The following is a 26,130-nucleotide window of genomic DNA, read 5'->3' as shown; positions in this document are numbered from 1 at the left end:
ATATACTATCAGCTATTTCTTTTCCCTATTGACAAATGAACAGATACCCAGGTAAATAGGCAAAGACTGGTCCAGGAAGATATAATGCAGGCACCAGTGGTCACATGCCAGACCTCTACTTCAAAGTGAACCAGCTCCATTGGAGTATATCCTTGTCTGTAAACCAGCTTGGTTCTAGGAAGTGAATATGAGGTGAGTTCGATTTCTGCTAACCACACTTGGATATTCCCTCATAAATGTTTAGCACCACTTGACCAGAAAAGTCATCTGTTATATTTTCAGGGACCTCATCTTCAGTTAGTGATTGACATTAATGAAGCTCAGGGCCAAAGATGAATAAGAACACAATTATAGTCAATCACAGTTATTATGTTTATTATTTTGCCTCAGGAGGGAAAAGCACATTGGAGGAATCGAAACACTCTGCAGGAAGAGGGGATTATAGGATGTGAACTAATGGGGAGGAGTACACAATTTTGCTGTTTCCTTTTTTTTTTTTTTTTTTTTCTTTAAAAAAAGAAAGGTTTAAGGCCGCCCTGCTGGCCAGGGCGGGTGCAGTGTGGAGTTCTCCAGGAAGGAAACAGGGCTACAGTTGAAGCCCACAGGGTGCACTACTTGGCTTCGGGTATATGGGAGCAGTGAGTGCGGGTCCTGAATGAGAGGCAGGAGAGTGCCGGCTGGAAGACCTGAATGTCGGGGGCAGCTCAGACAATGACGCGATCAGGCTGCCACCCCGCTCTTCCCAAGAAGTTATACCGCGAAGTCAGCTCTCGCGGGATCTTGCGAGTTCTGTGAGCGCCAATAGGGACTCCTGGGTGCGAAGCCCCTGAGCGCCCTCTCCTAAAACTTCTCCATGAGGAGTCTGGTTCACACCACCTATCAGGCCAACCCCAATCCCTCTCTACCCCCACGCAGCACTAAGTCAAGACGTCGCCAGTGCCTGTACCCAGGGGCATCAGCCGTGGTGTGCAAAACCTCTGTCCCAAAGGCTATGCTGGAACAAGACCTCTTGAGACTCACACCGAGGGAGTGAATGGCAGCGCCTACCAAATGTGCACAGGTATGTATAGAATTCCGGGAGACCCTGAACGCAAGGTTAATTTCTGAGGGTGTATAAATAGCATCTACAAATCAGGCTAGGCAGTCTCTGAAGAGAGCAAACTGGCTCCAGTAGCAAGGATCGCTGCAACGTTGGTTTCCCCTGGTGAGCTTTTCAATTTGACAATTCTAATATTATTTCGGTGAAAGCTTTTTTTTTTTTTTTTTTTTTTTTTTAACCTGGAGTGGAGGTAAAAACCAATATTTGTAAGACTGAAGTTTGAGGTTGATAATGATAGGACAATTTAGATATCACAAGAAACCTGTTGAAGAAAATAGGGTTTCAGAGTGGTGAAAGGAATAGTTATTGAGTTTGCGTCTTCAGCATCACATGAAAAATAACAAATTTGGGCATCAGTTAGATTTAAAGCAGAAATGATAATCTGAGAAAAAGACCAGAGTTCTGTTTTTTCTCAGGTGAAGTAAGTAAGGCAGAATGAAATGAAGAATAATATGGGGAGATATGTAAAAACAACCGTCAGAGGCCAAATGGCCACAAAGAGGTACCAAAATACAGTAGTAACTGGAATAAATAGTAAATAAAAGGAAAAAGCAAGTTGATTTAAAAATTGTGTTTTATCATTTTGCGTGGAAGCTGTTTTGTCCTACATCTGCTTCATCAAAGCATCTTTTTTTTTCCAGCGTTATTGAGCTGTTATTGACATAACATTGTGTAAGTCTAGGAGGAATAATGTGACGATTTGATACGTGTGTATTGTGAAATGTTTACAATAGGTTATTTAATACCTCCACCTTGCGTAATTACCATTTGTTGTTTATATGAAGACACCATTTAAGATTTACTTCCTTAGAAACTTTCATATATGCAATATAGTGTTGTTAACTATGTTCACCTAGAATTTATTCCTTCTTTAAATTTGGACCCTTTGACCAACCTCTCTCCATTTACCAACCCCCCCCCCCAGTAACAACCAATCTCTCTGTTTCTGTATAGTTCAGCTTTTTAGAATCCATGTATAAATGAGATCATACAGCATTTGTCCTTCTCGCTCTGACTTTACTTGGCATCAATGTCTCAAGTTCTAATCTTGCTGTGGCAAATGGCTGGATATTTTTAATGGATAAATAATATTCCATTGTGTGTGTGTCACATTTTCCTTGTCCACTCATATGTTGATGGACATTTATGTTGCTTCCATGTGTTTCGTATTGTGAATAATTCTGTAATGAACATGGGTGTGCAGATATTTTAATGAGATAGTGATTTCATTGCTTTCAGATAAATGCCAGAAGTGTGTTGCTGGATCGAATGGTAGTCTTATTTTAATTTTTTGAGAAACCTCCGTAAGTGTCCTATAAGGAAAGACATCAATAGTATAAGGATTCCCTTTCTCCACATCCTCACCAGCATTTGTCATCTCTTAAATTACAATAATAACCACTCTATCAGATGTCAGGTGATGTCTCATTATGGTTTACATTTCTCTGATGCTTAATGATATTGAGAACCTTTTCATATTCTTGTTGTTTCTTTTGGAAAATATCTATTCAGGTACTTTGCCTATTTTTAAATCAGATTGTATGTTTCAGTTGGTATTGATTTGCATAAGTTTTTAATATATTTTGGATATTTACCTCATCAAATATATGATTTGCAAATATGTTCTCACATTCTGTAGGTTCCATTTTAATTTCGCTGATGCATTCTTTTGCTACACAGAAGCATTTTTTTTCTTAAGTTTGTTTACTTTGAGAGAGAGAGAGAGAGACAGACAGACAGACAGACAGAAAGCAGGTGGGCTTGAGAGTAGGGCAAGGGCAGAGAGAGACAGGGACAGAAAGAATCCCAAGAAGGCTCCACACTGCCAACACAAAGTACAACGTGGGGCTTGATCTCATGAACCAAGAGACCATGACCTGAGTTTACACCAAGAGCCCGACACTTAACTGACTAAGCCACCCAGGCACCCCAACTGCACAGAAGCTTTTTTAGTTATGAAGTGTCACTTGTTTATTATTACTTGATTGTGATTTCAGTGTCATATCTAAAAACTCATGGTCAAGACCAATGTCAAGGAGATTTTTCCCTTTGTTTTGTTTTGGCTTTTTGTTTTTCCTTAGAATTTTAACAGTTTTGGGTCTGACCTATTAGTGTCTAATCCATTTCAAGTTAATTTTTTTATGACTGGTAGAAGATCGGATCAATTTTGCCTGTGAATATCCAGTTTTGTGAACACATTTGAGGAAGAGACTACTGTTTCCCCACTGGGTATTCTTAGACCCCTTGTCAAATATTACTTGATCATATATGCACGGGCTAATTTCTGGGCTCTCCATTTCATTGGTCTTTGTGTCAGTTTTTTTTATACTGATATCATACCATTTTGATTACTATGTCTTTGTAGTAAAGTTTGCAATTAGGAATTGTGATGTCTCCAGCTTTGTTCTTTTGTAAGATTGCTTTGGCTATTTGTGGCCTTCAGTGGTTCCATATGAATTTTAGGATTTTTTTTCCCATTTCTCTGCAAACTAATCTTGGAATTTTCATGGGGATTGTATTGAATCTATACGTGAATCTATTATATACATGATGGAGGATAGCAAATGCTAGTATGACACGTGCACGATAATATTTTGGGTTCCAGAGGGAGCAAACCACTAATTCTAACAATGTCAGGAATGTACATCCTGGGAAAAAAGAAAGTTATCTTTTTCTCTAAATTCTAAATAATTGCTATTATTTATGATATAACTTATATATGTAAATACATGTTTAGATATAAATATATGGGTATACACACAAATATGTGTATTTATATGTGTATATTTAAATATATATATACATATATATATATATATATATAATATGAAAAGCTCAAACTAGTTAATCTCACTACTTCCATTAATCAGATTGTATTCTACATGGAAGTTAATTCAAAGAATTCCAACCCATGTGGTTCTTCATATTTCTGTTTTACATAGTAGAGCCAAAATGAGCAATAATGGCACATTCATTATTTTGTGAAATACACTGTTTTGAAGTTTTCTTCTTTTGTAACTTTTTTTTACCTTTGGAAGGGAAAATTATTATTCTTTTCAGTTTCACCTCATCATTGAAAAATGCTGCAAAATGTAGGAATACTTGGAAAAATATTTTCTTAGACCAGATGTAGTACTTAGTATTCAGCTATGTTCATGATAAAGATATGTTTCGGACAACTCAACATTAGAAGTATCATCTGAAAAATTTTATTATTTTTTTATTTTTTTAAGTTTAAATAAACTTTATTGTTGATATATATAGAGAGAAAGAGGGGCAGAGAGAGAGAGAGAGGGAGATAGAGAATCCCAAATAGGTTCTGTGCCATCAGTGCAGAGCCCAAAATGGGGCTCGGTCTCATGAACCACGAGATCATGACCAGAGCAAAGATCAGGAGTCAGACGCTTAACCAAACAAGCCACCCAGGTGCCCCTCATCTGATGCATTTTAAAATGAAGACATGAGAATATTAGAACCAATTGTGGTCTCTGCTATATGCAATTTTTCGCTTCTGAGAAATTTTTTCTGACATGGAATTTTAGATGAAGTGAATCAGACACAAATATTTGTCAATAGCCAGATTTAATCTTCAGTAATGCCCAGTGAAATGCAAATTTTAGTTTATTGAATATTGATGTGCACAAATTACCCAGAGTTAGCTATATAACAATAGAATGTAAGGAAAGGACAATTTACATACATAAAAAAACAGAATTCATGGACTTATATTTTTAGGAAGGAAAAAATCAAATGTCAGTATTTGAAAGCTTCAATTATTTACATTATGCACTGGATGCTTTTATTAAAGCAATTAATCAGATGAATGTCAAAGTTCACTCTAATCTTTATCTTTAATATTTATTTTGTAGATTAAAAAATCTTTGGAAGTCTTTAACTTAATAAATATAAATTTATGATAAATTTTCTGCTGAGGCTATATTAGTAGACAATTTTCAATTTAGAAGATATTTGAAAACTGTTAGAAGTAGTCCCAAAGAAAAATAAACATGGGGAGTATTACCATTTTAGAAATTTATTATCAAATGAAACTTTTACAAACACAAACTTATTCTCATATTTGAGACTTTCCCTGATTATTTTTGTACCTGCTGCTTTATTTGGGAGAAATCTTTGAGAAATAAAATTTATGAAACCTGTTTGTCAATCAATTATGAGAGAAGATACATTGATTACTCTGACTCTACTGTCTACTGAACATGCATGTGCAAATAAAACTAATTTTGAGAATTCCACTGACAAATTTGCATGGGTTAAGTTATAAAAAGAAAAAAGAAACTGTAATGTTGCTATGCATTACTGCAACAGACCATTGTAAAAGCATGTTTTCCGCCCTTTCTGAAAAAGAATAGTGTGATTATTACCTCCTTTCCTATAACTATAATTTTCTTTTTGTCCATATTTATGTTTTCATAATCTCTACTAGTATTATTATGTATACAAACTTATGCATAAGAAGATTATCAGTACCTACATTTCTTTTCTGTACATGGTCATAATTGTAATTTTGTAATTATTGCTAAAGATAATTTTGTTTTAGAGGTTAGGGTTGTGGGGTACCTGGGTGGCTCAGTTGGTTAAACATTTGACTCTTGGTTTCCACTCAGGTCATGATCTCATGGTGTGTGAGTTTGAGCCCTGCGTCGGGCTCTGTGCTGACAGTGTGGAGTCTGCTTGGGATATTCTGTCTCCCTCTCTCTCTGTCCCTTCTCCACTCATGCTGTCTCTCTCTGTTAAAAATAAATAAATAATCATCTAAAGAAAAAAAAAGAACATATCATAGAGGTTTGGTTTCTTTTTTTGCAACCATTTAGACTTCAAATATATTACATATGCCTCTGGTTGTAGGGCATTTTGTAGGTAATAAAAGCCTTGCTCTTGTTTATTTTCCCAGAGTTGAGGTTCATGAACAGGAAATTTGCCTAGATTATATAAAGAGGATGATTGTGACCTCAGAAAAATTTAGCACTTAGAGCCAGCAATGCTCAGCTAGTCTTAGACATCTACAAAATTAATTTTTGGTCATTGAACTAGGAAAATTTTGAATAGCTTGTAATCTCTTAGGATTCTATATTATTATGTTTCAACTTGGGTTAAACTATGTTTCAAATAATGAATTTTTTTCCAGCAGAATTTCAGTTTCTCTTCTTAGCCTTCCATTCCTTTCTGAGGTAAAGCTATTAACAAAAGAATCAGTTACAGAACTTGTTTGTTTTTTTAAGAATACCAATAGGCTATTTATACATTGCATTAAAGAAGAGTCTAAGAGAATGTTAAGGTCATATATCTTGATCAAGGATTTGATAGAATAAAATGGGGAAATACTATGGACATTTCAGTCCAAGAATATTGTTGATTATCCTATGAGAAAGCGAACAAATACTGATTGTGTATATTTAAGTGAAAAACAAGGAAAAACAAAAGTCTACCGGTCCACCAAAAATGATGGGCTACAAGAACAGAGTTGTATTTGTCTTAGGCTCACCAGAAAGTGTAAGCTCTTAAGCTTGTTTATAGCTCAGAAATCTGAGAAGCTTTTTGACAGGCCACAGAGGAGTATTCAAGATCTAATGAAAAAATTATGTTTCTTTTTTTATGAAATCTTCCACAATAGGTCTAGTCCTTTGTGTTTGGATCCAGTTGATGTACAAATGATTAATGTATGGAAGCATCCTCGACTGTTCCCTGAAAGAACCTGTGAAGAGCTTTGAATTCACTGCCATATTTCCATAAAAGTTTTCTTTCTTTTAAGTTTTCTGGAGTGGTGTCACAGAGAAGGAGCATATGTTGGCTAGAGAGAGGGCCAAGAGTTAGAGTTACAGGCTTTTTAAGGGATTAGCCATAGGGGCACTTTAAATCTCTACTACCTGAAGTATTCTTGTGACTCAAAAAAGTGGTACAAACAATGGTAGGAAACTCATTGTTTCAGGAGAATCAATGGACATTAGGTACTACAGTCCTGCTTAGAATGAATTCATATTCCCTCAGGTTTAGGAGCTTCTATTCCTTTTTCTACCCAGTGAAGACACATCAAATAAATTTTCATTGGCCATTTTATTAATAATGTCAGCAAGTTTTCCTGTGAAAAACACTTAGTTGTTTTTGTTACTGTTGTTGCCCATTAAGGGAAGAGCAGATTTATTAAGCTGCTTAATTTTTAAGGCCATTATTTTATTTTGAGCTGTATTTAAAAAGCATTTTTTAAATCTAAAGTCTCTTAATACTGTTTAGCCAAATGCTGAAATTCACGTAGTGAAGCAATCTGCCAGCCTGTCATTTGTTTACATACGAGAACTGCAATTTCTGTTATTAAGCCATTGACAAAAGAGTAGAAAGAGCTCTGAAAACATCCACATCACAGGCCTCCCTAAAGACTCTCTCAAGATTATCATTAATTCTACAGGTTTGCCCTTTTGCCATTTGCAAGACTGGATTAATATCCAATCTATTCTAACAGGAAAGTCATGCAGTATAGTTCCTTAAAGTTCTTCTATCAGATATGCTCTGAGATATACTAATTAACTAAAATTTACTTAATTATCTTCAAGTATTGTCAGTTGTTCGCTGTTTTAGGTTGAGGGGCCTTTTTGGCCATGTTAAGTATGTCAGTTGAAACCTGTTGGAAACACTACCTGATAAAGACCTGGGACCAAAGACCATGAGGTCTTTGGAACATGTCTGTAATTACATAAATTTGAATGATTACCTCACTGCAATAAAGAAGAACACACCAGAGGAAATGTGGAACATCTTGGTAAGAATGGATTGGGGGCAGGACAATTGACTGACTGCTTATCTTAATAAATTTTGTCCCCCAACTAGGAAGAGCTAAAGTAGAATAAGTGTTTTCATTGGAAAAGATACAGTAGTCAATCATGTTAGAAGAAAGAGGGAGATGTTTGGTTATTTTGTGGCTGCATGATGTGGGTGCAGCTGTCCACATTCGGATATGATCAAGGTATTGTCTTGTTTTTGTCTTGCTTTAACAAGATAATGGAGTGATATTGTCTGACATTATTGATATTCTCAAAATTTGTTTTCTGTTCTGTAGACAGTGTAACTGTTAGCTTAACTGTCTGCTAAATGGAAGACGTTCTTTTTTCAAATCTCACCACAGATACCTGCTAGTGAAAACACTGCTTGTAATTCCATTTTACAGATGTTATTACATTCATTTTCTCTATGATTATTAACATCTACCCCTGTCCTCTGCCAGTTTGCGCTTGCAATATTCTCACTGATGTCATGGAACTGACATGTGGAGTATCCCGCACAGTAATACCTTTCATAAATTGTAACTCCCTTCGTAGTTGTCAAAATGCAGAAACTTACTGATTCACTCAGTAATTAATTTACTAATGACTTGGCAAAGGGTGTGTTTTCCAACCCCCCACAAAGGGTTGGATTAGGAGTGACTGAAACATTTCCTGCATTCCTGAACCTTGGACTTTAATATAGCATAAGCCAGGATATCTCATTGATTCTTGGCCACTTTTTGAGTCCAGATAATAATTAGCCAAACTAGCAGATTATCTAACATTTCCTTCTGTGTGAGCCAATATGTTAAATCCAGAAACACATGTCAGTATATGTATCCCAACATAAGATTATATTTTGTCCTTCTTTCTTTGTCTAATACTCTTAGAAATCATTTCAATACAGGCTCCCACAGACTCCTGTTGATACATATTAATAAATTACATAAGTATTTCTGTGTAGAGGCTATTTACTTCCAGCATTGGCCTTGAATCTCTGTTTTATGTTGTGATCTTCTGCTATCTTTGAGACTTTGTTACGAGGATAGGAACAATGCCAATGGTAGATTTGGATTGTTATGAGTATCTGAATCCCTTGAGGGAACTTCCCTTGGGAAAGGGAAAAAAAACCTTCACGAAGCAGAAAGCTAAATTGTTCAGAAGAGGTATGATGGGTTACCACACGGATAAGGCAGATTAAAAATGGTTCAAAGTTCTTATCCTAATATATGTAAATCCAAATATCCCTGTACCAATTTTCCTTTATTACTAGGGTATTCATCTTAGAGTGAAATGCTTAGAGTTGTTTTAACACTTTTACTGCACAGCATTTAAATCAAGCCCTAGATTTGAGCCTTTGACTATGAGAGGTAAGGGACTCATGAAAATATGTCATTGAAAGTTTCTCGTTTTTGTTTTGTGTTTTAGAGTAAGAAATTTACAGCGTGTAATTTACCTTTTTCTCAGATACATTTACTGTTACAATGAAAAGAAATCCTCTGATAATATAACCTGTATAATCTGTTTCCCACATAACAATTAAGTGCCACAGGTCCTTAACTACCAAAGGTTTTTTCTTCCATTTATACTTTATTCCATACCACTACTGTTGGTAATTTTAAACACTGTGATGCTACTCTATACAATAGATTCTTAATGTCTGCTTCCTTCCTGGGAAGTAAAATATCTCAGTACATCTCCGTATTGAGTATGGTGTGAGAACGTGGTCCAGTTTCATTCTTTTGCATCTCGCTGTCCAGTATTCCCCACACCATTTGTTGAAGAGACTGTCTTTTTCCCATTGGATATTATCTCCCACTTTGTTGAAAATAATGTACAATATAGTTGGTTCATTTCTGGATTTTCTTATTCTCTTCCTTTGACCTTATGTGTCTGTTTTTGTCCCAGTATCATACTGTTTTGATTAGTACAGCTTTGTAATATAACCTGAAGTCTGGAATTGTGATGCCTGCAGATTTACTTTTCTTTTTCAAGAAACCCTGTTTTGGTTATTCAGGGTCTTTTGTGGTTCCATGCAAATTTTAAGATTGTTTGTTCTAGCTCTGTGAAAAATCTGGGTGGTATTTTGACAGATTGCTTTGGGTAGTATAGAGATTTTAATAACATTTGTTCTAATTCATGAGCAAGGAGTGTATTTCCATGTCTTTGTGTCCCTTTTAATTTCTTTCCTTAGTTTTTTTGTTTGTTTGTTTGTTTTTGTTTTGTTTTGTTTTTTATAGTTTTCAGAATATAGATCTTTCACCTCTTTGGCTAGGTTTAGTCCTAGGTCGCTTACTGTTTTGAGTGCACTTGTAAATGGGATTAATTCCTTAATTTATCTTTCTGACACTTCATCACTGGGGTATAGAAATGCAACAGATTTCTGTATGTTGATTTTGCATCCTACAAGTCTGCTGAATTTGTGTATCAGGTCTAGCAATTTTTTGGTGGAGTCTTTCAGGTTTTCTACATAAAGTATCACGTCATATTCAAATAGTGGAACTTTTACTTTTTTCTTGCTGATTGAGATGACTTTTCTTCTTTTTGCTGTCTGATTGCTGTGGCTAGGCCTTCCAGTACTGTGTTGAATAAAAGTGTTGAGAGTGGACATCCTTGTCTTGTTGCTCTTTGTAGAGGAAAAGCTCTCAGTTTTTCCCCATTAAGGATCCTGTGAGCTGTAGGTTTTTCATATATGGCCTTTATTACATTGAGGTATGTTCCCTTCAAACCTTATTTGTTGAGGGTTTTTATCGTGATTGGGTGTTGTATTTTTTTCTAATGCTTTTTCTGTGTATATTTAAATGATCATACAGGGGTGCCCGGGTGGCTCAGTCAGTTAAGTGTCCAACTTCAGCTCAGGTTATGATCTCACAATGAATAATTTCCAGTTCCACATCAGGCTCTGTGCTGACAGCTCAGAGCCTGAAGCCTGCTTCAGATTCGGTGTCTCCCTCTCTCTCTGCCCCTCCCCCACTCATGCTCTGTCTCTCTCTTTCTCTCAAAAATAAACATTAAAGTAATTAAAAATAATGAAATTATCATGTGGCTCTTATCCTTTCTGTTATTATTATGTTGTATCATGTTGTTTGTGAATATTGCACTACCCTTGCATCCCAGGCAGAAATCCCACTTGATCATGGTGAATGATTTTTTTCATTTATTGTTGGGTTCAGTTTGCTAGTATTTTGTTGAGGACTTTTTCATCTAAGTTCATCAGAGATATTGGCCTGTAGTTTTCTTTTTTAATGGTGTCTTTATCTGTTTTTGGTATTATGGTAGTGAGGGCCTCATAGAATGAATTTGGAAGTTTTCTTTCCTTTTCTATTTTTTGGAATAGTTTGAGAAGAATGGGCATTAACTCTTCTTTAAATATTTGGTAGAATTCACCTGTAGATCCACTGGTCCTGGACTTTTGTTTGTTGTGAGTTTTGATTCGTGATTCAATTTCTTTGCGGGTAGTTCATTGGTTCAATTTTTCTATTTCTTCCTGTTTCAGTTTTGGTAGTTTATATGTTTCTAGGAATTTATCTATTTCTTCTAGGTTGTTCAATTTGTTGGCACATAGTTTTTCACAATATTCTCTTACAATTGTAATTCTGTTGATTGTTATTTTGTCTCTCATTTGTGATTTATTTGAGTCCTTTCTCTTTTTCTTCTAGATGAGGATGTGTAGAGTATCAATTTTACTGATTTTTCAAAGAACTACTTCCTTATCTCCTTGTTTCTTTGATCTGTTCTTTTTTTTTTTTTTTTTTTTTTTTGTTTTTGTTTTTGTTTCCCTCAGCCTGGAAATCTTCCATTTAACTGTGCTTAAATCTTTTATGTTTAATTCAGTTATTGATTTGTTGGCTTTTAGTCTCTTTTTTTTTTTTTGCTATTATTTTTGCTATTTTGCCACTTGCTTTCTGTTTGCCCCACTGCTTTTTTTTTTCTTTTCTCACCTATCTCCATGTCCATTTTAGATTTTTTAAATATCATGTATCTTTCATTCTTGGCTTACTAGCTATGTTTCATTGTTTTTTATGGGTCACTCTAAGGCTTACATATTTATATTTAACTTAACATATCTTCCTTATAGAAGTATTCTTTGGCTCTTACTTCTCATCCTTGTAATGTTGTTTAATAATTTTAGTTCTGCATGTATTTTAAATGATACAATACATCGCCATTATTTCTACTTTAAAGAATTATCTTTTGAAGAAATCTTTTGAAAAAGTTCTATTTATTCACATGTTTACTAATTTGGTTAGTCTTCTTTTCAGTGTGAAGTTCTGCCCCATGTGGCCTTACCTAGCACCTTACAGATGATTTTTCTTGTCTGTGTCTTGCATTCATTCCAACAAGAAGAATTTGAACGTATCAATCTTTGTTTCCTAGTATTTAATGGAGTCTTACTGAATGTTTTCATTATTCAGTGAGATGTCTCTGGTCTGTGCAGAGAAAACATGAATGTCTTCTAGCCCTGTGTAAACTCTGGAAATGATTAAGCTTATTACTTCCTGACATTTATTTTCTCAGTCGGTTAGAGTTTTACCTTCTGCAGAGATAGTTTAATGTTCAGCAGTTTCCTTCTGGAGCTCTTCTTCATATAGTTTCTTCCACAAATGAAACTCTGCCCTGCAAATGCCAGCTTTCCCCTTTCTAAATTGGACCCCTTGTCTTCTCAACTCAGACCCTGGCACAGACTGTCTAGATTTCTTCTCTTGTGCTACAATCCTGAGATAGAGAGGATGGGCTATTTTAAGGCTCACATCATTTAATTACAAAATCAATTCCATTGTTTTCTACCTTTTGAAAGAAAACTCTCTAGAACTTAGGAATGAAGAATGTATCAATCTAGAAATTTAGAAAACAGAATTTAGAATTAGAATTTAGAAAACAGACTTTACTGACATTTAAATTACTCAGAAAAAAAAGTGAAGACACTTGTACAGAGCCAAAAAAAAAAAAAAAAAAAGGAAGGAAAGAAAGAAAGAAAGAAAGAAAGAAAGAAAGAAAGAAAGAAAGAAAGAAAGAAAGAAAAAGTATTATGGAGATATGTTAGGTAGATAATACAAGTATTATGTTATTTTCTGATGTTTGCAGAATTAGCAAACTTTTTAAAACTTAAAATTTGGTGCGAGTTATTTTCCCATGTTAATTAAATATTTATTTTGCTTCTATTTTATAACCATGATATTGTATTATTTTACTTAAAATAATGCCATTAAATTATATAATGTTCAATCCCACAAACCTAGACTTACATTAGAGTGAGATGTATACTGTTACCTGCGGAAAGGTACCAGAGAGTAACCTTGCAGGCAATGAAGGCCAGGTAAAGAGGGCAGTAAATACTCTGAACATGTCACCAGTAACTACAAAGTTAAATTTCAAGTTAATGTGTCCATAAAGTTCTGAAATTTCTTTTTTTTTTAATTTTTTTTAACGTTTATTTATTTTTGAGACAGGGAGAGACAGCATGAACGGGGGAGGGTCAGAGAGAGAGGGAGACACAGAATCAGAAACAGGCTCCAGGCTCTGAGCTGTCAGCACAGAGCCTGACGCGGGGCTCGAACTCACGGACCGCAACATCATGACCTGAGCCAAAGTTGGATGCTTAACCGACTGAGCCACCCAGGCGCCCCAGTAAAGTTCTGAAATTTCTATCCCTCTTTTAGTGAAGTAAATTTTAAGCACACTTATTTTTTAAATATTGGTCATATTTGTCACAGAAACTATTTGTTCTGTGTATAAGTAAATTATATTATTTGATACAGCATGAGTTTGCTTGCATATTTTGAAAAGTTGTTATATTTATCATTTGGACATAAGCACACAAAAGTTCTCAACTCTTTTTTTTTTAATATTTTTAAACACTGGTTTAATTGATTTCTCTTTATCTTTCTTTATCTCTCATTTATCTATTTATCTTTTAATAAATATAGAAATAAAATATATTCAGTTTTTTTTTTCGTCTGCTTCAAGGAATATAGTAAAGCAGAGACAGCAAATGTGAACATAACAATAATCTCCAGTGTAAACAAGATTAGTGACAAGTAGTGAGGACTGTTGCTCTGGTCACCGTAACCATAAGAGAGTAAGGATCACCTTCCAAACTTTTTTTTTTTTTTTCTCTATAGAGTCCAGAAAGCTAGAGTTTTATGTTACATGGCTTAACTTTTAAATGTTAACTTATTGAACATTATCTATCATAAGACCATTTTATTCAGTGCATTTAGTTTGAAAGGCTTTGGATTGTAACTCGGCTGTTCAAGGGTCCATGTTTGTATGTATTTCTCTTGCCATGGTTTTCTTAGATTGATGTCATTTAGTTTAAAGAATGCAATTGAAAAGAGATGCTCTGCTGCTAAATGATAACTATTTGTGCAACATAGTTCCAGAAATTTGCAAACTGTTACCCCACATTTGTTATTCAATTAATGCTAGTATAACTACTACTTCAATAGCTGCTGAGATTTAAGTAGCATCAAGTAATTGTCAAAATCTAATGAACTCAGTTACAGTTGCCAGATCAAAATGATCGATAGTGTCTCGTGTCTTCCTATCTCAATGCGCTCCTATTGCCAACAAGCAGCCAAAATATCCCATCAAGATATAAAAAGTAAGTTCTGTTAATTATGCAGCAACAGTGTTGCTATATGTCACTGACCTTTTCACAATTTTTTTTGTAAGTGTTTTATAAAGCATTTCTGCAGACATAAAATGTAAACAACAAAAGGTCATTGTTTTAGGCTGTTTTTCATAAACGATTAGGGAAAAGAGAGCTATCTTAGTTCTGCATTTTTGCAGTCTTTTGCAAATTATATTTTTTTCAGTAAAACTTTCTTGGAAATTTTGTATTAAGTATAAAAGCTAATTAAATATGTGGCATAACAATCGCTCAGTTTTCAAGCCCTTTGGACCAGCTACTAGGATAACATAAACCTTTGCTGGGTTTGCATGTTAAAAGAAATCTGCCTTTTATTTTTGATGTGAAGACTAGATTTTTTCAGAACAGATTTTTGCACTTTCACTTACTGGTTTAGTGAAATGTGGCTGAATAATTTTTAAGGAAGTTTATAAAAAGAAAGTATTTTATTAATTTTACAGATGAGCTAATCATAAAGTATATGTTTCACATATGTGTAAACACATATTTCTATGTAAAATCCTTGATTCGATAAATTTTTATTGAATATCTGTCAAGTAAAACACTGTTCTTTGAACTGGAAATACTGTATTGAGGTGGGGGCGGGGGAGACAAAGTCCATGCTGTAATGAGAATCCATTCCAGTATTGAGAAAGAAAATTTATAAATATGTATATGTAATTTAAAATACATAAAGGCCCAAAGGTTTAAAGAAAAGAAAAGAAATTTCAGATGGAGTGGGCAGCAATCACAAATGCTCTGAGGTGAAGAGAAACACACCTGGAGTGTTCCAGAAACAACAAGGAGACTGATGCAGTTACAGAGTGACAGAAATAATAGGGGCCAGATTATATGGAACCATGTAATTCATAGAAAGAACTTTGACATCTATCCTGATATTCTAATTTGAGTTAAACCTTAACAAAGTCACTTGAATTGCTATGTCAAAAATGCATGAAAGGCATTCAGGGGTAGAATCACTGTAACAATGAGGAGACTATTACATAACACAGAGTGTGATGAGACTGTGGCATTCTCCAGGATAGTGACAGATGGTCAAATTCTGGATATATGTACAAGGATAAGCCTGCAGGATTTAAATTAAGACATGAGAAACGTGAAATAGCCTGCTATATAGATATCTGGGGAAAGAGTGTTCTAAACAGAGAGGATTTCACCTGTCAGGGCCTTGAGATGGGGACACACCTCGGAGTACAGGAACGGCAGTAAAGCAAAATGGCAGGAACAGAGTGAATGACTGAATGTTGGAAGCTTAGGGGATGAGGTCAGAGAAATAACAAAGGCCAGGTTAAGGAGGACAAAGTATGGTGCAGAGAGGAAGAAAACATCTAAGATAGCAACCAGGGCTTTGGTAACAAGAATTGTGTTGGGAAACTGAAGTGAGTAAGGCTACAGGTGGTTGCTGTTGGTTTGGAGGAGAGTATCAGCTTAGTGTAGCGAAGGCTGTTTGAAATGTGGAAGTTTCAAGTATGCCGTTAGGTATTCTGATATAAAGTGTTTATAGGGAAGAACTTGTCAGACAATATAAATAAGTGAGTTATCAGTATTTAAATGAGATCACATAGAGAGTAAGATAGAAAGAGAAATGGTGCCCAGACTGAACCCTGGGCCTTCCGTTATTTAGACACTGAGGAGATGAATAGAAGTGAGGAAAAGAAACTGAGCAGAGCTCAAAACAAGTGAAACCAGTAATTCCAGATTACTTCCTATTCCTACTGCTTTGATCAATTTTGAAACGATATGCTAGCCATATTATGTGTGTTGATGTGCTGCTTTCCATATGATTTCATAGTGCTTTAAGATATAAAACTATTTAATATTTAAACAATAAGTTCTAGTATTTCCCTGAAGTTTAAATAAAAAAAGTAATTCTAAAAATGTTGCCTGTAGATTTTGGAGAAAGTAGGGGGAAGTAGGGAATGCTGCAGTAAATACCTTTTTATATTCTTCTTGAATTTTGAAAAAGACAAATCCATTCAAAAATGAAACAAAAAATTTAGAGCCGTGTTTACATTCTTAATGTTAACAATAGCTGATCTTCCAAGGCATGTGTTCCTGGTAGTTTTATATTAGAAATAAAACCCAATTCTGCTCAAAACACATTATGAATTTAAGAGACAATCTACATAAAGTAGTGCAAATTGATTTCAAGTTTAAATGATTTCTCACGTTTTTCTAAACTATATTTAGCATTTAAAGATTATATGTTTAGAGATGTTTTAGCAAACTGTTTTGATTCTCTATGAAGAAAGGTCCAATTATCTTTTCCAGTCATGTATTTTCTATTAGTTTTGACTTCTTTAAAGGGTGGTAGAAACACATTTTAAATACTTGGCCTTTTCTGTGTGAGGTGTTTTTAAAGGTAACAGACTTACGGTTTCTATTTTGCATGCTTTCCACATCTATAAGCTTACTGTTAACTATTTTGCTGTTTAAATGAAAGACTGTACTGACAATTAAATGGAGGCTCATGCATGCTTCACTGCCGTATCTTATTATCATCCGTGTGAAAGGAAGCAGAATGCTGAAATTACTGGTTTTAGCCTGCATCTGCATTGCCTTATTATGCCTACCAAGGTGAAAATGTCAACTCTGAAGAATGTAATTATAGAACTTAAACTGCAATAGTGGCAAGGTTAAGTTCTTGCTTTACTGATCTTAAAAGGAACAAGACTTCTGGGTCTGGAAGTGCCTTTTGTTTATGAATTTAACCTCCCATTTTATCCCTTCTGCTAAGTTTCTCTTAGGTAAGGTTTTCAACACAGGTGTTAATTCAGTATAGATTTTTAGATTTTTGTTCTCTTTAATACATACTGTTTCCAGCAACCAGAAAGCATGTAACATATTTTCATGTTTGGCTACTGCCATTTCAGGAGATAAAGTGTACAATGCATTTGAAGATGCTTTGGGGCAGAGCAACCCAGGTTTTTGCTAATAATTTTAATTTTAACATGTAAGTTATAGTCTAGGTTAGTAAATACTTTTGAAAGAAACAATTGCTAAATAGTAAATAAATGTCTGTAGTTGGCATTCAATTATATATTGGAAACTCAATTATGCCAATAAATTCTCTCACGTGGGGTCTTTTTTAGTAATTTAAAAACCCTAAAATTTTCACTATTATACCTGACTTGATTTTGCAACTGCAAGTTTAGAAATAATAATTTGCAGTTAAATATGAATTTAAGATATTGGAAATAATTCAAACTTTCTTAATATTTAATTGAAAAACATTATGACTTTTAAATATGTTTCTTTTTTTTTTTTAATTTTTTTTTCTTCAACGTTTTTTATTTATTTTTGGGACAGAGAGAGACAGAGCATGAACGGGGGAGGGGCAGAGAGAGAGGGAGACACAGAATCGGAAACAGGCTCCAGGCTCCGAGCCATCAGCCCAGAGCCCGATGCGGGGCTCGAACTCACGGACCGCGAGATCGTGACCTGGCTGAAGTCGGACGCTTAACCGACTGCGCCACCCAGGCGCCCCTAAATATGTTTCTTAATAAGCATATAATTTATTAAATATAACAGATATTTAATACATGCTCTTGGCCCATCACTGTGGAAAATACAAAGCTGATAGTCCCATTCAGATGTTATTACTTAAATGATGGGGGTAGACTTTAAATATATTGCAAAGACATACAGATGAAGAAGCATATGAATAATGTAAAACACAGTAAGGAATTCAAGGAAGGAAGACTGTACTTCTAGCCAGGAGGATCCATGAATGGTTATTAGATTAAGTGTCATTTAAAACTAGTGTTGCTTGATAGGTCATTCTGCATGTAGGAAATGGGAAGAATAAAGGTATAGTGGCTAGAAAATATATTAGAGACTTATTTATTGTATCCCTAGTCCTAACATAGGACAACATATGGAAAAAATGTTTGACCACAATACCTCGTTAAAAACAAATGTGTAGATGGTATACGTTCGGGATGTATAAATGACAACGAGAAATGGATTTCTGGAACTAGCCAAAATATGGTCTAACAAAAAAAATTAATAACTGATTCATTTTTTTTAATTTACCTTTCAATAGAACACATTTTTAAAAACTATTTTATTTTAAAATAAAAAATACTCAAAGATGAAAATGCAGCTTCTTCAACTTTGAAATTTATATTTAAATGACAAGCATATTTCCTAAAACGATAAATATTTTAAATATATTAATATATATTGTGTGTAGTTTTATGTTGTATCCATATTCAATCAGAAACACCCTCTGCCTTACAATTGAAATGCAGAGAGAAAAACAGTGAATATAAACTTTTAATTTCAAAAATAGGAATTTGAAGTGAAACATTTCTGAGCCAGTATTATAGGTCAAGTTTTGTTAAAGAGAAATTGAGAAGTTTTCTTACTACATCTATACCTATACTTATTCCCAGAAGTGTGCCTGTATCTATATCATCTATATATCATTTATATCATTTATAAGATAGAATATGATGTTGTAAAGGAGTATCTACCAGCTTAGAGAAAGCCAGAAAAACTATTCCAGCTGGTGAAAGGAGAGAGTGCTTTAGAGGGAAAAGAATGGAGGCAGATGCTGTCTGGGCCCCTCATAATGTGGAATATGTATGTTCATAAAGCTAGACGTGGGTTCGAGTGTGTGTTGATCAGGAAAACAACCGAAATCTGAATTCCATTAGTTAGAGACAATCTGCAGACAGAAAGGGCTTCTGTTCTGTTTCCTATTAAGCAATGTGCTGATCATTTTCCAATTTGCTCTGAGACCCATTCTACTTCCTTCCTAGACTTTCATCAGCAAAATTAAAAGTGTAGTTTTTCCCTGAACCCCATGAGTCCCACCTGTACCACCATCAACAGAATATAATGAAGGAAGTTCCTTTTTTTTTACACTTCTCATTAAAATACAGGCAGGTTTTGGATATGAAGCAAATATCACAATAAAGTGAATCAAATGATGTTTTTGGCTTCCCAATGCATATAAAAGTTATGTTTATACTATAATGTAGTTGATTAAATGTACAATAGCACTGTGTCTAAAAAACAGTGTGCATACCTTAATTGAAAATATTTTATTGCTAAAAAGTACTATCTGAGCTATCAGGAAATCATAATCTTTTAGCTGGTGAATGGTCTTGCCTTGATGTTGATCGTTGTGATCAGGGTTGTGGTTACTAAAGGTTAGGGTGGCGGTGGCAATTTCTTAAAAGAAGACAACAATGAAGTTTGCCATGTTGATTAATTCTTGCTTTCACAAGTAATTTCTCTTAGCATGCGATAGTGTTGGATAGTATTTTACCCACAGTACAACTTCTTTCAAATTTGGGAGTCAATCCTCTCAAACCCTGCTGCTGCTTTATTAGGTAAGTTTATGTTTATTCTAAATCCTTTGCTGTCATTTCAATAATCTTCATAGCATCTTCACTGGTAGTAGATTCCATCTCAAGAAACTACATTCTTTAATCATTTCCATGAGAGGCAAACTCTTTTTCCATTAAGGTTTTATCATGAAGTTGTAGCAATTCAGTTACATTTTCAGGCCCTACTTCTAATTTTACTTCTCTTGCTATTTCCACCACATCTAAATCGGGAAGAAGGTTGGAGTCAGCTTCTCACAAACTCCTGTTAATGTTGATATCTTGACCTCTTTCCATGAATCATGAATGTTTTTCTTGTCATCTAGATTGGTGAATCCTTTCCAGGATATTTTTAATGTACTTTGACCAGATCCATCAGAGGAATCACTATCTATGGCAGCCTTACAAAATATATTTCTTTAATGAGAAGTCTTGAAAGTCGAAATTACCTCTTGATCCATGGGCTGCAGAATGGATGTTGTGTTAGCAGGCATGAAAACAGCATTAATCTTGTTGTACATCTCCGTCAGAGCTCTTGGTTGGAAACCAGTTCAATGCATAACATCCTCTTATTTCCATGTACAAGAATGTCTCTAGTATAAGTGCCCCTCACCTTGGGTCCACAACTCAATAATTTTTCCCCATAAAGGAGGAATGAGATACCAGCTTGGTGAGCAATAGACTTGGACCCATGTCTGTCATTGGATCTCTTCCACTTAAAAGCCACACATCTTGTGATTTTATTTATGTCTTTATTTAATTGATTCCTTCTTACCCTAGGGCTAGGAGAAAGAAACTGCATGTTCCAACTTCCAGCAGATGGCAGCTTCCAAGCCTGCTCAGAGAGAGAATAACAGGTAGAGAATAGTAACAGGCCCATTAGCCCCTCCTAAGCCATTGTTTTAAAATAATTTTATAAAAACAGCAATTGTATTTGGCTTTCCTATGCCTGGCATGTATCTATTAATTAGAATCACATTTCTGCAGAGAATAACGTTGCTGTTGGTCAGACCCTATAGTTTAATTCATTCTGATATTTCCTTTGAAAATGCAGTTTAAGATCCAAACATTGGTCTCATTCATTTGCAGCTCCCCTTCTTTTATTCATCAATTCGTGAAAAATTAGTCTGCATGCCATATGTGATCTATGTACAATAATTTGGACTATTATAAATTCTGAGTTTGTAAGACAAGAGACATTATATTTCAGTAATAACAATTATGTGCAACTATAGCATGGTTAATAGAAAAAATGCATTAATGCATATATCAGTAGTAATTTTAATTGCTTTATTTTACGACTTATTTTCTGCTTTTACTTATTTTTTAATTTTTAAAAAAATATTTATTTATTTTTGAGACACAGAAAAAGAGTGGGGGAGGGGCAGAGAGAGAGGGAGAAACAGACTCTGAAGCAGGCTCCAGGCCCTAAGCTGTCAGCACAGAGCCGAACATGGGACTCTAACTCACTAACTGTGAGATTATGACCTGAGTCAAAGTCGGACGCTTAACTGACTGAACCACCCAGGCGCCCTTATTTTCTGCTTTTATATGCCTTTAATAAAAACACAAAATGTTTTTTATTGCTTTTGTCATCTACAGATTATCATGCAATTTAGAGGAGAAATTTCGCTGACATTTATTTCTTCAAAATTGATGTTAATATCTCATGGGGCATACATTTGATAAAATATAATCTGAAAAAATTATCTGTTATTTCACGTACTGTTGGAAAATTCAATGTCTACTTCTGTGACAATTGCAAAAATAAATGATATATTTCATAAAGATTTTTAATACTACCATTTATTTGTATATGTATACGTAAATCAATAATTAAGAATTCTTTAGAGTACTTAAGGTGGATAAATCCATAACCTTGTGTAAATTGAGAGCCAGTTGAAGTAGTTTCTAAAATCCCTTAGTGTTGCACTGTCCAGCAACATAGCCAATAGCTACATGTGGTTATTTAAATTAAAATGTATTAAAATGTATTAAAATGTATTAAAAATATTTAAAAAATTATTTCCTTAGTCACTCTAACCATGTATAAAGCCACATGTTGTTAATATCCATCAATGAACAGAATAGTTTGTAAGACAGTTCATCATCACAGAAAGCTTTATTGGGCTGTACTTCCTTGAACTCTAAATAGTCTATGGATTTAATTGAATATTAATTCTTTAAATGATTTCTAATAAATAGGTTACTCATAAATGTCAGAGTTATTTCAGCATCCTTTTCTTATAATACCACACCTAAAGGAACTCAGACTCTAGTGGGGGTTGTCACTTTAGAAAGCATATGCTATATTAGTTCTAAGATAATGAGGCATGGTAGCCATCATGCATCATGCAGTGCTGCTCTGAAGGTATGTAGAATTTAAGAAGATGTGTAAGTTTTCTCAGGGTATCATGACATAATGGATTTTGATTTCAGCCTATGCCCCAAAACACAAATGGCCTTTCCTTTCTATGAAACAGAATATCATTCTCTTTGATGAAGGATGATAGAAAATGCAGATCACAGCAAAGACAATATAGATGTAACAAACATTTAGGTCACAGAGAACAGCTGGACAAACACAATTTTCTCCAAGTGTTAATGAGAATAATACGCCACCAGCTTTGTAAAGACCGTGTTTCAAGGGAGCAAAAGTCCATGCTTGCCGTTAACAAATGCAAAGATTACGAGCTATTCACATCTATATAACAAGACTCTAAAAGACATTGGCATCTGAGGGAAAAATGTAACTATTTACAGAGGATGCCAGATAGCACATAGAAAATGGAACCAAATTTAAAAAGAGCCAAGCAAAGAGGAATTTATATAGAAAATACACTGGCCATTATTATCTGACCCTTAATGGGAAAAACTAGAGGTTTATACAAAAAAAGTTTAATAAATCTGTTACATTCTTTTAAGTCTTTGTATGTAGAAGGTGTGGGTTAATGCATAATTTGCATCTAGATGATTTTGTTAAGATTCTTTTAATTAGTTATTCCCAATAACCTGTTTTGTTTATTTTAGAAAATGAGTTGACACATTGCCTTATGCAAGACACATTTCCTTCCCAGACAAGTAGGGGGACCGAGCTATATTTGACCATTAAAAATAAAAATTTTCCTTTTTGAAAAGGAAACACGAATCCTTTTCTTTTGCTCTCTATAAAATGGCTATTGCATTGTGGAACACCATGATGTGTTATGCTATACAAGTGTTCTTATTGAATCTTATTGAAGAACTTGGATTTTGTAGTAATGAAGAACTCTGTTTGAATCTTGGCTGTGCTCTTCACTACTTGATTGACCTTTGGAAATGACTTAAATCCCTGAAACTTGATTTTCTCATCTGGAAAATAAGGATAATAATATCTCCTATCTAACTAACTTGGTATAATATTTGAATAAGGTAATGTTTACATACAAAAATTACTAAAATTAACATGTTACTTTTTTATTTAGACATTATTTTGCAGTAATTACAACAATACATATTTTGTTGCATGATATAAATTATTTGAGGAAGGAACTATTCTGGGACTTTGAAAGGAGAGTGTTGTTACAGGTATTGGCTTGACCCACATTGACAGGTAAATCAGCTACTCCTTTACTCTCCCAAGGTCATTCCTTCCAGTTGTGCATTCTACTTGGTATTCAGGCTTGTAAGCCATCCTTTGAAGTTGTAGATTTGTCTTATTCCTGATAGATCTTAAGCTTCTTTTAAACTGGAGTGAAGTTTGGGTAACATTTCTAATCACCGAAGAATTCTTTCTAAAGAGTGTGATTTTTTTGCCCCTAAATTTCATAGGCTTTGCATTATCTTATAAAGGAAGAAAAGAGATTTTAAAGATGTACTACGCATGTGACGCTTTACTTAAACTTTCAGACTTCTGATCATTCTAAAAATGATGTTTTGGGAGGAAAATAAAAATAAAACCATAGGTCTTATGATGATTTCTGATATTCCACAATAAAAAATCAATCACTTACATTTACTTTTTGACATAAATAAAGAGTGACATTGGAATACTTTGTTTTGCATAGCATTAAAATGAACTTAGTTTCTCCTATAATCTTTGTGATCTCCTAGGAATCCTAAGAAAATCTTACCTCTACTTTTTCTTAGATCCCGGTTATATTAACCAGGAAACTCTTTGTAATATAATTAAAGGACAGAATTTTAAAGCATGAATAATTTTCGAGTATTTTGTATTTCAGCCATTTTTGAAGTATTATGTACTTCAATTTATGGAAGAGAATACCATAAACTTACCAGACATATTAAAACTATGTGTTAGAGTTAGGATTTGGACTTGGTTTAGGGGTGTGTGTGTGTGTGTGTGTGTGTGTGTGTGTGTGTATCACTTTTTTTCTTTCACACACACATTTTTTTCTTTTATACTTAGTAATGTACAAAATATAAGTATATTCTGTAAATCAAAGCTCATTAGTTCACAAAGACCTTCAATTTTTATGCCTTCATCTACCTCCTTTTAAATGTGCCCTTATTTATATTTGTTTACGTAAAGCTTGTAGTTATGTTTATTCAAACTATTGATAGATGGTTGTTTAAGAGATTTCCAGTTGCTTGTCATTTCCAGTGATGACAACATAAATAACTTGAAAATATGTTATTTCATGTGTTGGAGGTGATTCTTCAGTACAGATTCCTAAGATTGAGATTTTATTTTGTTCCTCTGATAGAAGAGCCTTGTGCAGTAAACAAAACAAAACAATAACAACAAAAAATGTGGGGAAATGTATCTTAGCCGAAAGAAGTCCCACCTGTACCTTCTGCCAAATAAACTCTGATGGCCCTCCTTTGAGAATGGTTTCCTCTTCTGCATAAGACTACAGCCTCCAACCTCATGGAGGCTGTAGTCAGCATTCTCTGAATTATCTGAATAGGATTTGCTGACATCCTTATCATTTATCCCTAAATAGTAAATCCACGTAGGGAGAAAATCATTATTAGCCTGACAATGAAAAAATAACCAAAATGAAAATTCAGTATGTTCTGATACACAATAAAAGGTATGTTTGCTTATTGACAAACTGATGATGAAGTATGGATATTTATATAAGCAGTAATGGCTGTATGGTTCAATAAAAACTAAACCTATCAACAATAAACATAATCCTCTTAAGTTGCTTAATAATAGCTTTTGACATTGACATTCATGGTTTCATAACCTCTCATCTTGAAGATTCTAACAAGCTTGGTAACATTTTTTAAGCATGTTCTAAAAGACAAACCAAACAAAGGGATTACTGCAACACACTCAGAAATAGAAATGCTCACCACTACACAACTGTACATGACAGAAAGTAAAGAAGCATGCAACATCCAATTGAAACTACATTAAAAATTTAGGTGAACAGGATTATCCAGCTTGGAATGCAGCCAGGAGAAGGATAAAGAATTTAGAATTATCATAGAGGAATAATGTGGAAATGCTAACTGCTAAACCAAAACATCAACTTCTGTTATTAAAATAACTTTCTGGCACTGAGGATACATGGCTTATGTGTTTTTAATTTAGTATATTTGCATGTTAAAATTATTTCAACACTGTGGATATTGTGAAGGATTTACTTTTTATTGTAATTCAATCACAATTAATAAACATTACATATAAAAGACACTATCTAAAATTATTTAACCTGAATTATATTTTTCTTCTAATTAAACTAATTTCATTGTTTAGTAAGTTATAGGTTTAGAATTGGATGATACAACTTTTAAAGTAAAAATTATAAAAAATTGCATATAGTAAAGTAACCTTAAAATCGAACATGCATAACCTTAATGCCTTAACTATTTCCACTCCATATTTTCTTATCTGTATCTATGTAAGTATTTTATACAATTTCATATATATAGTGGAATATAGTTTTGAATCTTAATATATTTATAATGAAATATTTTACATGAAATCTAAATAAATTTCCTATGACCTTCAATAAGGACTCTGGGCTCCTATTTAACTGGTGCTAAACATCTAACATGTTCAGATTTTGAGAGCTTTTAGGTATTACTTTTCATCTGACTAAGTAACAAAAGAACACATAATCTCTCCTAAGGAAGACATATAATGTTTATTTATCCAAATTCAAAATTTTAATTGATGAATCAAGATCTAGCCTGTCTTAAATTGTTCAAGATAGGAAACAGAGTCTCAGAAGAACTAGATGGTAAGTTTAGAGTTAGCAAGTGGCAGAGTCTGGACTTGGACTCCTACCATTTGTAAGAGCTCTCTGCATTACA

General features: G+C 34.1%; 1 long non-coding RNA gene across 1 annotated transcript; it reads left to right on the top strand.

Moving 5' to 3' along the window:
* Window positions 1-591: 591 nt before the first annotated feature.
* Window positions 592-25,746, top strand: LOC123384941. The gene is made up of 3 exons (XR_006596758.1): window positions 592-1,060; window positions 20,641-20,717; window positions 21,463-25,746. It is a non-coding gene; the product is annotated as an uncharacterized LOC123384941 (long non-coding RNA).
* The last annotated feature ends 384 nt before the right edge of the window (window positions 25,747-26,130 follow it).

This window comes from Felis catus, chromosome B1 (genome assembly GCF_018350175.1).
Source record: "Felis catus isolate Fca126 chromosome B1, F.catus_Fca126_mat1.0, whole genome shotgun sequence".
Classification (NCBI taxonomy): domain Eukaryota; kingdom Metazoa; phylum Chordata; class Mammalia; order Carnivora; family Felidae; genus Felis; species Felis catus.
Note: the sequence above shows the minus strand (reverse complement) of the source record. Positions and strands in the feature narration are given on the sequence as shown.